The 12,549-nt window shown below is 32.9% G+C and overlaps 1 protein-coding gene across 3 annotated transcripts in view; it reads left to right on the top strand.

Moving 5' to 3' along the window:
* The window catches only part of CCDC91 (coiled-coil domain containing 91), a 475,330-nt gene that overhangs the window by 107,268 nt on the left and 355,513 nt on the right, over window positions 1-12,549 (top strand). The window lies entirely within an intron of this gene.

Genomic DNA, 12,549 nt, shown 5'->3' with positions numbered 1-12,549 from the left:
GGACACTGAATTATGATACAATTTGATAGGCAGATGTCAGAGAAGGAGAACAATCTAGCAAGAGGTAATAGCAAAAACAAAGGTCTGCAGAGTTTGGAAAGATCATGTTGTGTTTAATTTGCTTATAATGTAGAGTGGGCAGCTGGGTAGCAGAGTATATAGAACACTGGCCCTGGATTCAGGAGTACTATGATCCTGGGCAAGTTACTTAACCTTGTTTGCTTCAGTTTCTTATCTGTAAAATTAATAGGAGAAGGAAATGGCAAACCACTCTAGTATCTCTGCCAAGACAACCCCAAATGGGGTCACAGAGAGTCAAATAGACTGAACGACTCAATAACAACACAACAGAAAAGGTTTACAAAAGGAGAGGAATTGAGCAAGAAAGCTGGAAAACCATTGAAGCTGTTTTATATAGCGTTTTGAATGCCAGACTTACTAGTTTCTATATTATTTGGTAGACAAGAGGGAGCCATTAAAGGTTTTTAAATTAGGGAATGAAATGTGAAGCTGTACGTTAGGCAGATTAATTGGATGCCAGTATACAGGATTGATTGAAGAAGAAAGACTGGAGGAAGACTATTTAAGTAATCTTGGTACGAAGTCATGAGTGTCAAAAATTAGCCATGCAACTTTGAAAATAAAAACGAATGGGAATGTTAAGAGAAAATTTTGAAGAAAGAATCACTTGGATTTGATGACTGATTGAGATGTAAGGAAGAGAAAGAAGAAAGTAGAAGCTTACATTTGAGATGATTTTAAGATGTGTAAAGCATTTTACATATGCTTTCTCATTTAATGCTGACAACAACCAGTTAAGGTAGATAATGTTGTTATTGCCTTTTTTTTATGATGTGGAGAATAATGAAAGAGGTTAAGTAACTTGATGGCAATCACAGAAATAACAAGTATCAGAGGTGGGATTTGAGCCAAATTCTTCCTAATTTTAAATCTCTAGAATTGTTTACTATGCCACAATGATTAAAGATTTGAATTTTGAGTTCTTCCTCTGAAATCTGCCTGTTTATATCCTTTGAACATTTATCAATTTCAGAGTGGCTCCTATTTTTATAAGTTTGTCTTAGTTCTTTATATATTTGAAAAAATGAGATTTTTATCAGAGAAACATGCTTCAGTTCTCCCCTCCCCCCAGTTTTCTGCTTTTCTCCTAATTTTGACTGTAATAGTTTTGCTTATGCATTTTAAAAAAAATTTTATGGAGTCAAAATTATCCATTCTACCTACTGCAAATATATCTCTTGTTTGGTCAATGAGCTCTTTTCCTCTCCATAGATCTGACAGGGCGTGATCTGATCACTGCCCTCCTGGTATATCCTCAGATCCTTCCTGAGGTAATGCCTTTGCTCTCTTTTGATTTACAACCACTCTTCTCTGCCTTGGAACTATGACCTGACCCTGTCCCTAGTGGTAACACAGGAGCCCCCCTGGAATCTCTTTCTAACTTTTCAGTCCCCTTATTGTCCCTGCTGCCATTGCTGCTTCTGCCACTATTGCCACTGTTGCTGCTATTGCAGCCTTCAAGGCCCACACCTGGTACCACTTCCACTGTGCCACATTTCCAGCCAGCCTCTACTCCAGTATCAGCAGGCCTGTCTTGGTGTCCTCCTAAACTTTCCTGGGTTGGAAAAATGATTCACTGTGGCTTTTTGTTGGTTATCCTGCTCATAATTCAGTGTGATAAACTTTTTAAAGTTGTTTAGAGGGATGTGTTGGAAGAAGTTGTCAAAGAATGACCACTTTATTCTACCATCTTGGTTCCACACCCCATGATCTATGATTTCAATAATGTATGTACTCCCTCTACTAAGATAAATCAGAATCCCTCTGTGCTTTAATAGACAGTTTCATAAATTTCATAATGGACAAAAACAGATTATCATCTAGTAGCCAATATTCTGGTGATGACCCTCCTTTAACTTAAGTAGGCTACTAGCTGGATGAGAAATATGTTTAGTATTCTATTATTCATCTTTTATTCAATGTTAGGTGTTTGATCTTGGGCAAAGATTTTGGTTCACCTCTCTTCAGCAATGGGACATTGGCATAGGGCCTTAGTGACATTAGTGAGCATGCTATTAATAATGATAACTTCAGATTTATGTAACACTTTATATTCTAAAAATCTCATTTCTCAAAATAACACTTCAAGGTAGATAGAACAAATAGTCCCCTGTATGATTGAACCATTGGAGTGAAAGAGATTAGTGAATATCATTTCCATGATATTCTAATTATAATCTATATAGTCACAGTAATCTAATTGTAAGTTGGCTATCTTTAACATCCTACATGTGGCATAATCTCTAGTCCACTTATCATCATGTTCACCTTTTTCTAGACCTTCTGCTAGACTCAAGCTTGTTATCATACATGCTGGATAAAAAATGGTGCCTGGAACTAGGCATTATCCTTCAGCTGTGATCTGTCCACTACAGAGGAGAACAGGAACATTAATTTCCACATTCTAGGTGATATGCCTATCAGCGTTGCCTTAGATTCCTTTCTTTCTTCTTCTTCTTTAGTGTTTTTTATTCTCAGTATCACAGATTCTCCTAGTTGGATGGGACTTCATCGATCATATAGTCAAATCCAGACCTGAGTGAGAGTCCCCTCTACAAAACATTTAACAAGCTGTAACCCATCCTTTGCTTGAAGATCTCCAGTGAGGGAGAATTCTCTACCTCTTGGAGTAACTTGTTTTTTGTTTTTTTTTTCCTTAACCTATACCATCCGTAGCATTGTACTGGACACCAAAGAAATAGACCAGAATGGACAAGTCATTGATCCTTCCTCATGGAGCTTAAGATATAAAGTCCTAACTTCACTTTTACCTATTTCTGTCTCTCTATCTCTGTCTCTCTGTCTCTGTCTCTCTCCATATATATGTATACATATGTATGATATGTGTATGTATGCCTATGTATATGTAAGTCTTTAAAATTGAGCAAATATAAGGTTGAAATTAAAACATCTACCTCCAGGTCTTCCAGCAATTGTAGTTCACTAGTCTCAAAAATCAGTTTAGTTTTATAGCAGGCCTTCTTTTTGCTGGGTTTTAGCAAAGAATTCTAAAAATAGAAGGAAAATAAAAAGGTCACCATGAAAAGTAAGGTACAATAGGTTTATATATAGCCAAAGTTTTCAGTATTTGACAAAAAGGATTTGTCTGCTGGAGAAGTCTGTTTCTCACTCAAGAGTCTGGAAGATGTTTTGATAAGAATGATGTGAACACTCTGATTAGCATAATGGTCTAATTACCTCTACACTAAAACCTAGACAAGATGGAAATCCTGGGAATATAAAACTGATCTTTTTAATACAAATGAAAGAGAAAATAAAATAGCTTTTCCCTGTTATGTTATCTGTTCTTCTGCCTATTCCCACCCAGGACAATAATTTAGGAAAATATTCTTCTCATATTCAACGATTTTCTTGCAGGTCTAAAGCTCAGGAAGATGTATTAAAAAATCCCAGCCAACCAAAGACTATCCCCCCCCACCATAACAATCTTTCCTTCCCATTGTTGAAAAGAAAAGCCCTCATTCTTATAGGAAGAATGTGAGAGTTTTCTTGTCTTTTAAAACAAAAACAAAAAAAAAATAAAAGAGGTAAGGGAGGAAACAATATCTTGCTGAAAGTTATTATAGACAATGAAGTAATATCTATACTAAACATATATGCACCAAATAGAAATAAACACATTTTTAAAGGAGAAGTTGAATGAAGTACAGGAGGAAATAGACAATAAAACTATACTAGTGGGGGACCTCAACTTTCCTCTCTGAGAACTAGATAAATCTAACCAAAAAATAAATAAGAAAGAAGTTAAGGAGGTAAGAAAAATTCTGGAAAAGTTAGATATGATATATCTCTGGAGAAAATTGGATAGGAATAGAAAGGAATGTGCCTTTTTCTCAGCAGTACATGGCACCTACACAAAAACTGACCATGTATTAGGACATAAAAACCTCACAGCCAAATGCACAGATGGTAACTGCATTCTTTTTAGATCATAATGCAATGAAAAGATAGATTAAAATATTATAATAAAATTATAATTAAAAAAAAATTGAACTACTAAATAAAACTAAGAGCTGGTTTTGTGAAAAAAAAAAACCTAATAAAATAGATAAACCTTTGGTTAATTTGATTTAAAAATAGAAGAAAACCAAAGTACTAGTATGAAAAATGAAAAGGGTAAATTTACCACCAGTGAAGAGGAAATTAAAACAATAATTAGGAGCTATTTTGCCCAATTGTATTCCAATAAATCTGACAATTTAAGTGAAATGAATGAATATTTACAAAAATATACATTGCCCAGATTAACAGAAGAGAAAAATAAAATACTTAAATTACCCCGTTCTAGAAAAAGAAATTGAACAAGCCATCAATGAACTCCCTAAGAAAAAATCTCCAGGGTCAAATGGATTTACAAGTGAATTCTACCAAACATTTTGAAGAACACTTAATTCCAATACAGGTAAAGGAGTCCTACCAAATTATTTTTGTGATACAAATATGGTGCTGATTCCATAAACAGGGAAAAGCCAAAATAGAGAAAGAAAATTATAGCCCAATTTCCCTAATTTTAAATAAGATATTAGCAAAGAGATTATGGCAGTTTATCATGAGGATAATACACAATGATCAGGTGGGATTTTTACTAGGAATCTAAGGCTGGTTGAATGTTATGAAAACTGTCAGCATAATTGACCATATCAGTAACAAAATTAACAGAAATTATATTATTCTCTTACTAGATTCAGAAAAAGCTTTTGACAAAATACAGCACTCCTTCCTATTAAAAACACCTGACAGTATAGGAATCAATGGAATCTTCCTTAAAATGATAAGTAGCATCTATCTAAAACCATCAGCAAGCATTATATGTAATGAGGATAAGTTAGAAGCATTCCCAACAGAATCAGGGGTAAACAAGGAAGTCTGTTATCACCACTGTTATTCAGTATTGTAGAAATGTTAGCTTTAGCAATAAGAGAAGAGAAATAAATTGAAGGAATTAGAATAGGCAGTAAGGAAACAAAGCAATCATTCTTTGCAGATGATATGATGTTATACTTAGAGAATCCTGGAGAATCAATTAAAAAAATAAATTCAGATAATTAACAACTTCAGCAAAGTCACAGGATATAAAATTAACCCACATAATTCATCTGCATTTTTTTATATTACTGACAAAGCCTACTAGCAAGAGATAGAAAGAGAAATTCCATTTAAAGTAACTGTAGACAATATAAAATATTTGGGAGTCTATCTGCCAAAACAAACCCAGGAACTGTATGAACACAATTACAAAACACTTTTCTTTTAAAGAGTTCAACATTTAGATTTTTATGTGATATTTCAACACACACACAATTCAACTTATAAATGTCCAGAATACTTATTGGTTTTTTTAATAAAAAGTTATGGTATTCATTTTTTAATTCCTTTTTTTTTTGGAGCAGTCAGAATACACACAACATTTATTAAGTTTGTAGTCTTATATGGATGTGGTTCGTAGCACTATAAAACCATTACAATAGTAACAGCAAAGATCACTGATCACAGATCACCATATCAGATATAATAATAATGAGAAAGCTTGAAATATTGCGAGAATGACCAAAATGTGACACAGAGACATGATATGAGCACATGTTGTTGGAAACATGGCACCGATACACTTGCTTAATGCAAAGTTGCCAAAAACCTTCAATTTATAAAAAATGCAATATCTTCAAAGCACAATAAAACAAGAAATACCTGTACTACGTGCCAGGCACTGTGCAAAGTGCTTTACAAATACTATTTCATTTGGTCTTTACAATAACCCTGGGAAAGAAGTATCATTGTGTCCCTATTTTATTTATTTTTTTTGTTTTCAACATTTACTTCCACACAATACAAAACACTTTTGACACCAGTAAAGTCAGATCTAAATAATTGGAAAAATATCAGTTGCTCATGGGTAGGACAAGCTAATATAATAAAAAGTGACATTTCTCCGCAAATTAATTAACTGATTCAGTGCCATAGCAATCAAACTACCAAAAATCATTTTATATAGCTAGAAAAAGTAATAATAATTTTCATCTGGAAGAACCAAAAGGTCAAAAATATTATGAGAATTAGTGAAAAGAAATGTAAAGGAAAGTGACCTAACCATACCAGATATAAAACTGTATTATAAAGCAAAAATCATCAAAATTATTTGGTACTGGCTAAGAAATAGGGTAGGAGGGGCAGCTAGGTGGCACAGTAGATAGAGCACCGGCCCTGGAATCAGGAGGACCTGAGTTCAAATCCAGCCTCAGACACATAACACTTACTAGCTGTGTGACCTGGGCAAATCACTTAACTCCAACTGCCTAAGCAAAAAAAAAAAAAAAAAAAAACAACAAAAAAGAAATAGAGTGGTAGTTCAGTGGAATAGTTAGGTACACAATACAGTAGTCAATGACTATAGTAATCTACTATTTGAAACACTAACCTCTGGGGTAGGAACTGACTATTTGACCAAAACTGCTGGGAAAACTGGAAAATAGTATGGCAGAAACTAGGCATAGATCAACATCTTATACCATATACCAAGATCAGGTCAAAATAGGTATGCAATTTATGCATAAAGAGTGATAGATACCATAAGCAAATTTAGAGAGCAAGGAATAGTTTGTCAGATCAGTGGAGAATGGAAGAATTTATCATCAAACAAGAGATAGAGAACATCATGAAATGCAAAATGGATAATTTTGATTACCTTAAATTAAAATTTTGTTGTGTAACTACACCCTGTTCAGCCAAAAATAGAAGGAATTTAGAAAATTGGGAAGCACTATCATAGATAATCTCACAGATAGGATTTGATTTTGTTGGAATATTGCTGTGCTGTAGGAAATGATAAGCTGATTGATTTAGAAAAGCATGAAAGGGCTTGGACATATGAAGGAAAATGCTATCCACCTTTAGAGAAACAGATGACAAGTAGAAATAAATATAATATGATCTTGCGTACATGTGTATGAATATCCATGTATTTATGTGTTTGTTTATAGATATCTATGTATATATGTATATATATCCACACTTAGTTGTAGCCTTCTTTAGGATGGGGTTAGGGGAGAAAGAGGAAAAAATAAATAAAAAATGCTTAGCAGAGAACAAAAGAAAACCTACAATGAAGCAAAAAAAATTGGGGCAGCTTTGAAAACAATGTGTAGTATTTACTATATAGGCTTTCTTGAAATGGAAATTTATTATTTTATATTGAATTCTCTCGTGTTCTGCTATGTATGTGGCAATGTTTTTTTCTCTTTTTCTTTTTTTATATGTGTTATGATAAATAATGAATGTGATGGAATTGGTTGGTTGTTGTCCATTTTAAAAAATATTTATTTATTTTTAGTTTTCAGCATTCATTTTTATAAGATTTTGAGTCTTAAATTTTTCTACCCCCCCTTCTCTGTTCCCCTCCCCAAGATGGCATGCAATCTGATATAGGCTATACATGTACAATCATATTAAATATATTTGCACATTAGTCATGTTGTGAAAGAAAAATCAGAGCAAAAGGGAAAAAAAACATGAGAAAGAAAACAGAAAAAGCAAAAATTTTTAAAAATGGTTGTTTGGGGATGAGAATGGGAGAGAGACAGCAATCTACTGTTTACTCTGCCATTTTGACTCTTAGAAGTCCTCCTCTGTCTCATTTTCTATTTAAGTTTAAAATAAATTAAAAAAAATAAGGTTAAGCAGCTTGTCTAGAGTAATACTTACTGTCTTAGGTAGGATTCAAACTCAAGTTTTTTCTGACTCCAAGGCCAGCTTTTCATTATTCTGTTCCACATGTTATATCATTAATATTAATTTATTATAGTTGGTATTTTAAAAGCATGCATCTTCTCTCCCCATATATTTTGGAGGCATCTTGAGTATAGGAGCAATAATATTTTATGCATTTTAAAATTTTCCAAAAAAGGTGATAGTATTTTTAAAGCACTTGGTATAGTACTAGCACACAGTAGTCATTTAACAAATACTTGTTTCCCCCTTCCCTAGTTGCCCAGCCCTGTTCTTTATGCACAATAGATGCTAAATGTTTATTGCTGATGGTGTTGATAAAAAGACGATTCCCAGCAACTATTTTGATCCCTTCAATTATTTTAGAGTTGATAAATATTTCTCTCCAAATCACAAATTAGAGGGAGACTGACTTAAACCCTCTTTTAACAAAACATGCTAAATGACTGATTTAGAGCTGACTTGTAAATAAATTCCCCTAAGAGCAGTTCAAAGCTGTTTCCCCCTCTTGCATCATGCCCATTTCAGACACTATAGAAATTAAATTTAAAAATAAAACTACGTTACCATGGAAAGAACACAACCCTTTTTCCTCCTCATATATTCATTCATTCTTAGTGTGCATCATTCGGAAAAAAAGTCAGGCTAAGCTTTAGTTCAGAATATTGTGTCTCTAGAAGTAATACTAGTAATGTCCATTTCTCTCTCCCTTTCCTCCTTCCTCACAGTTGTAAACATAGTCAAAGGAAAAATATTCCAGATTTTGCAAATTTTGTAATATCAAGGCAACTTTAGTGTTGACTGGCTATCATACTTTTTTTTTTAACTGAAGAAATGAATTAAAAAAAAATACCAAAAAATGAAAACCACAATTTAATTGGGGAATTTCTTGACTGTTTGAAATCTAGTCGTTAATAGATCTTCGTCATTTATATATCATTCAGAAATTTTATTTCTGCTGTTTACCTGTTCATCTTGGAATGTCTAATCATGTTTATTCATTTCTAAAAATCTATGATTATATTTTGAATTCTGGGGAATTTAGTATCTTACTTGCCCTTCTCAACATTCACTTTCTTGGGGTTAAAAGAATTTAGCAATGTCATGTGCCAGCAGTGTCTGTCACATTTTCAAATACCTGAAGTCATAAGACCTTGGTATTTCTCAAGGAACCCCTTTCCTCAGCAAGATTATGACAGTTTCATTTCATAAAATCTACATTAAATAGAGGGGAACATTTATATCAATGAACTATTTCTAGCAATCTTTGAGAGCAGTGCATAGAAATATTTTTACAGGTAATGCAGTTTCTAGATTGCACTATGTATATAGTACAATTTTTGAGCCAAATGTCTATTTATTATTTTTTACTGCCTGAAATTCAAGGTGGAAGGAAGAGCTTTGAATGTTCTTTTCCGGTATGTTTCTTAGTTCATCGTAATAGTATATATTATAGACCATAATACAATACGTTGGCTAACAAAGGGAAAAACAAATGGTCTAGATAGAAACTTTGATCTAAGTTATATTCATCAAAACCACATACAAAGAGGGCAAACTAAACTGTCTGTCAGATTGGCACAGAAAGCAGAGACATCAGAAAGGGTAATGGGAATTGGACCAACAGATGTTGAACCAAATAACTTAGATGTGGTTCCTTTGCATCTGGAGTTATTTGCATACAAAGCCAACAGGAAAGTTCAAACATTTTTCTTAAGACATTGGCAGAAAGAAGCCTGAAAGACAGATGGCTTTTTGATTTGATGGTTCAATTTTTCCACCCTCCTTTCTCTTGGCCAGGAAACCCCTGGACAACAGTTGGCCATCCTATTCATATACCATGATTATCCATGCTAACAGTGATTTTCTATTAAAATCTGTTGCATTTTAGAGATAGCTTAGATTTTATCTCAACACACATAAGGTTATTAGGAAGAAATTACTGCTATTAGAATTATAGTTCTCATAATAATTGTATATATTCTAACCAGGTTTTATTAGTCAAATTAGAAAATTCTATTAATCAAATATATTTTAATGGCCTGTAGTTTAGGTGAAACATGTTGATAATGTATACTTTTATTATATGAATTCTATTAGAGAGTGAGAACATTAAAAATAAATGCTACATTTTCTTATTTATAAAATTTGGATTTAATTTGAATGAGAATATTCTTTACACTAGACTGTTTCTCCTTAATTTTTGAAGTTTAGACTTTTTAAAAAAAATTATATTTATCGCATTTCTTAAGGTCTCATTCTACATTCTATGATTCTGTAATCCTTTAGCACCTGCAATAATACTAATAGTAGTAATAGCTTGTCTTTATTTAATGCCTTAGGTACCTCCTTCAGTATAATCCTGTAAAGTAAGTAGCCTTTCCCCCATTTATAAATTAGTAAAGTGACTTTCAGAGGTTAAGTAACTTGCTGTAAGACCCAAATCTTCCTGACTTCTAGGCTAGGATCATTTCCACATTATCATACATGGCATATGTGGGTGCCATGACCTTAGGCACCAGCATACTCCAAAAAAGAGTGTGGGACTTAGATGTTGTCAAGAATTCAATTTTATCATTACTGAATCAACCTTTTGGTATATGTTATGCTTTAAGACCCTCAGCATGTTGCAGCATGAAGCATTTCCCAGGGATAAACAGAACACAGGTAAATACAAACAGAAAGACATAGGAAAAGCCACTCATTTAATCATATTTCTCAGAGCTCTTGCTGGGGTTAATTTTCATTCCCATTTTGCAGCACTGCTTCATCATGTGGAGAGTCCACTTGATTTTCTTTCTTTTCTTCATTACACTTTTTTCAGTCCTGCTGCACTATCAGCTGTGATATTTGCATTTGGAATGGTTAATCTTTTTTTTTTTCCTGTGACAGCAGAGAAAGATTATTTAAAATTAGTCAGCAAATCAACCATTTTCTTGACTAATACGAAATCAGTATACAATATATTTTTATGTGTGAAAAGTAGAATAAGAAAGCTTACAATACCTTATGTGAGTACATGAGAATTTATACACACTGAAAACCCATAACAAGAATGTGGGCAGATTAGCAATATCATGTTAGGTAAAAATGCTTTTGAGTCATAGCATTTTGTTTTATAGTTCAGAAGGCTTTAAAAAAAATTAGATTCCCAAGTAGTGTATTATTTGGTTTCAGATTTGGTGGAGTAAATCTCTAAGTCAGGAACTAAAAGTTTGTACCTATTATTAAGGTATTCTACTGAATAAGCTACATAAACTAATTATAGCTATGAAACCACATGTAAATTTGTCGTAACTGTTATGCCTACACATGCCTTTCTTAAATACATTCTGATTCTGTATTGTCTTGTGTGATTCTATTGGCCTATAACCAGTATACATTGTGTACTTTTGTTGTCAAGTGTCACTAAGGTGACAAAACAATCATTTTTAGTCACAAAGCATTGTTACAAATAGATAAAGCATTTGAGTTATAAAGCATTGTTTTAGAATTCAGACTTGGAAAAAAACAACAACTTGGCTTTGTGGACTTGGGAGGAAAGTTGGTGAGGTAAATAAGATAAGGTCTTCTAAGACAGATTAGGGAAGGGAATGTTCCACAAATTTCTGTAATAAATGATTCAGAAGTTATTTAAAACATGTTTTAAAATGAGAATAGTAGAATATTTTGGAAGATGAAGGCGAAAATTTTTTGTACTTCAGATAGATTTTGAAGCTGTCATTTAAGCTTGCTTCCTGTTTATAGAATGGTCATGAGCTAGCTATCATTCTTTGTACATCAAGGATTTTATATAATTTGGTCTTTCTTTAATCTGAGATCAGGAGAAGAGAAAATGGGTCTAAGCTGAGTCAGTTGACATGTGTGTGAAAAATATGTTTCATTTTAGCTGACCACCATTGTGTTGACAATAGACTGAAACCAAATATTACATAAAGATTGGTTTTTAAGATGCCCTTAAGGCAACTAAATCAACTGATCATTTTTCCTTCCATCATTTTCTTTGCATCATTTGAACATAGCCAAAGTTAAACTGAAGAAAAAATGTTACTGACAGTGAAAATCATTCATTTTTCTAGTCAAAATACATTTATTGAGCCCGTATTTTGTGCTCACTACCTTAAAGTAAGAACCATGAAAGGATTCTGACACTGTTGTCTTGGATCAAAATCATGATACTTTATTCTGATCAGCTCTATGAGTTTGGGCAGATCACTTTCCCTTTCTTAGTCTCATTAGTGTCATTTTTATCTGTAGGTAAAGTGGTGCAATTTTGGGGTGTCTTACAGTTTTAATATGCTTTTATTTAAAAGGAAATCTACTATGAAGTTGTTTTTTAGGTAATCTGTTCTCTAATTTATCTCTTGTAGGTTTGAGGGAGACTATAAAATGTCAATTTTTCTTAAAGGGCTAATAATAAGAATTATTTGTATATATTACCAAAAGCATTCCAAATGATATTTATCACAAATTATTTTACTAGTAAAGCTGGGAATAATTTCATAAAGCTGCAAACCAAATTACATAGACTATTTCAGAACATCCCCAGAACCTCTCTCCCCCCAAATGCTGACTGATTCTTCCCTTTTATACTTGTCAGATATTGATGGAAGAATTTCTTTACTGTAGTTTTCCTTGTTTTTAAGTAACTAAAAATTCCTTGTGATCAATAAAAGCATAACTTAGAAGCCAGAACAGTTTTTCTTTTTTTTCTTTTATTAATTT

Source organism: Vombatus ursinus, unplaced genomic scaffold, assembly GCF_900497805.2.
Source record: "Vombatus ursinus unplaced genomic scaffold, bare-nosed wombat genome assembly UNPS02014941.1, whole genome shotgun sequence".
NCBI classification, from domain to species: Eukaryota; Metazoa; Chordata; class Mammalia; order Diprotodontia; family Vombatidae; genus Vombatus; species Vombatus ursinus.
Note: the sequence above shows the minus strand (reverse complement) of the source record. Positions and strands in the feature narration are given on the sequence as shown.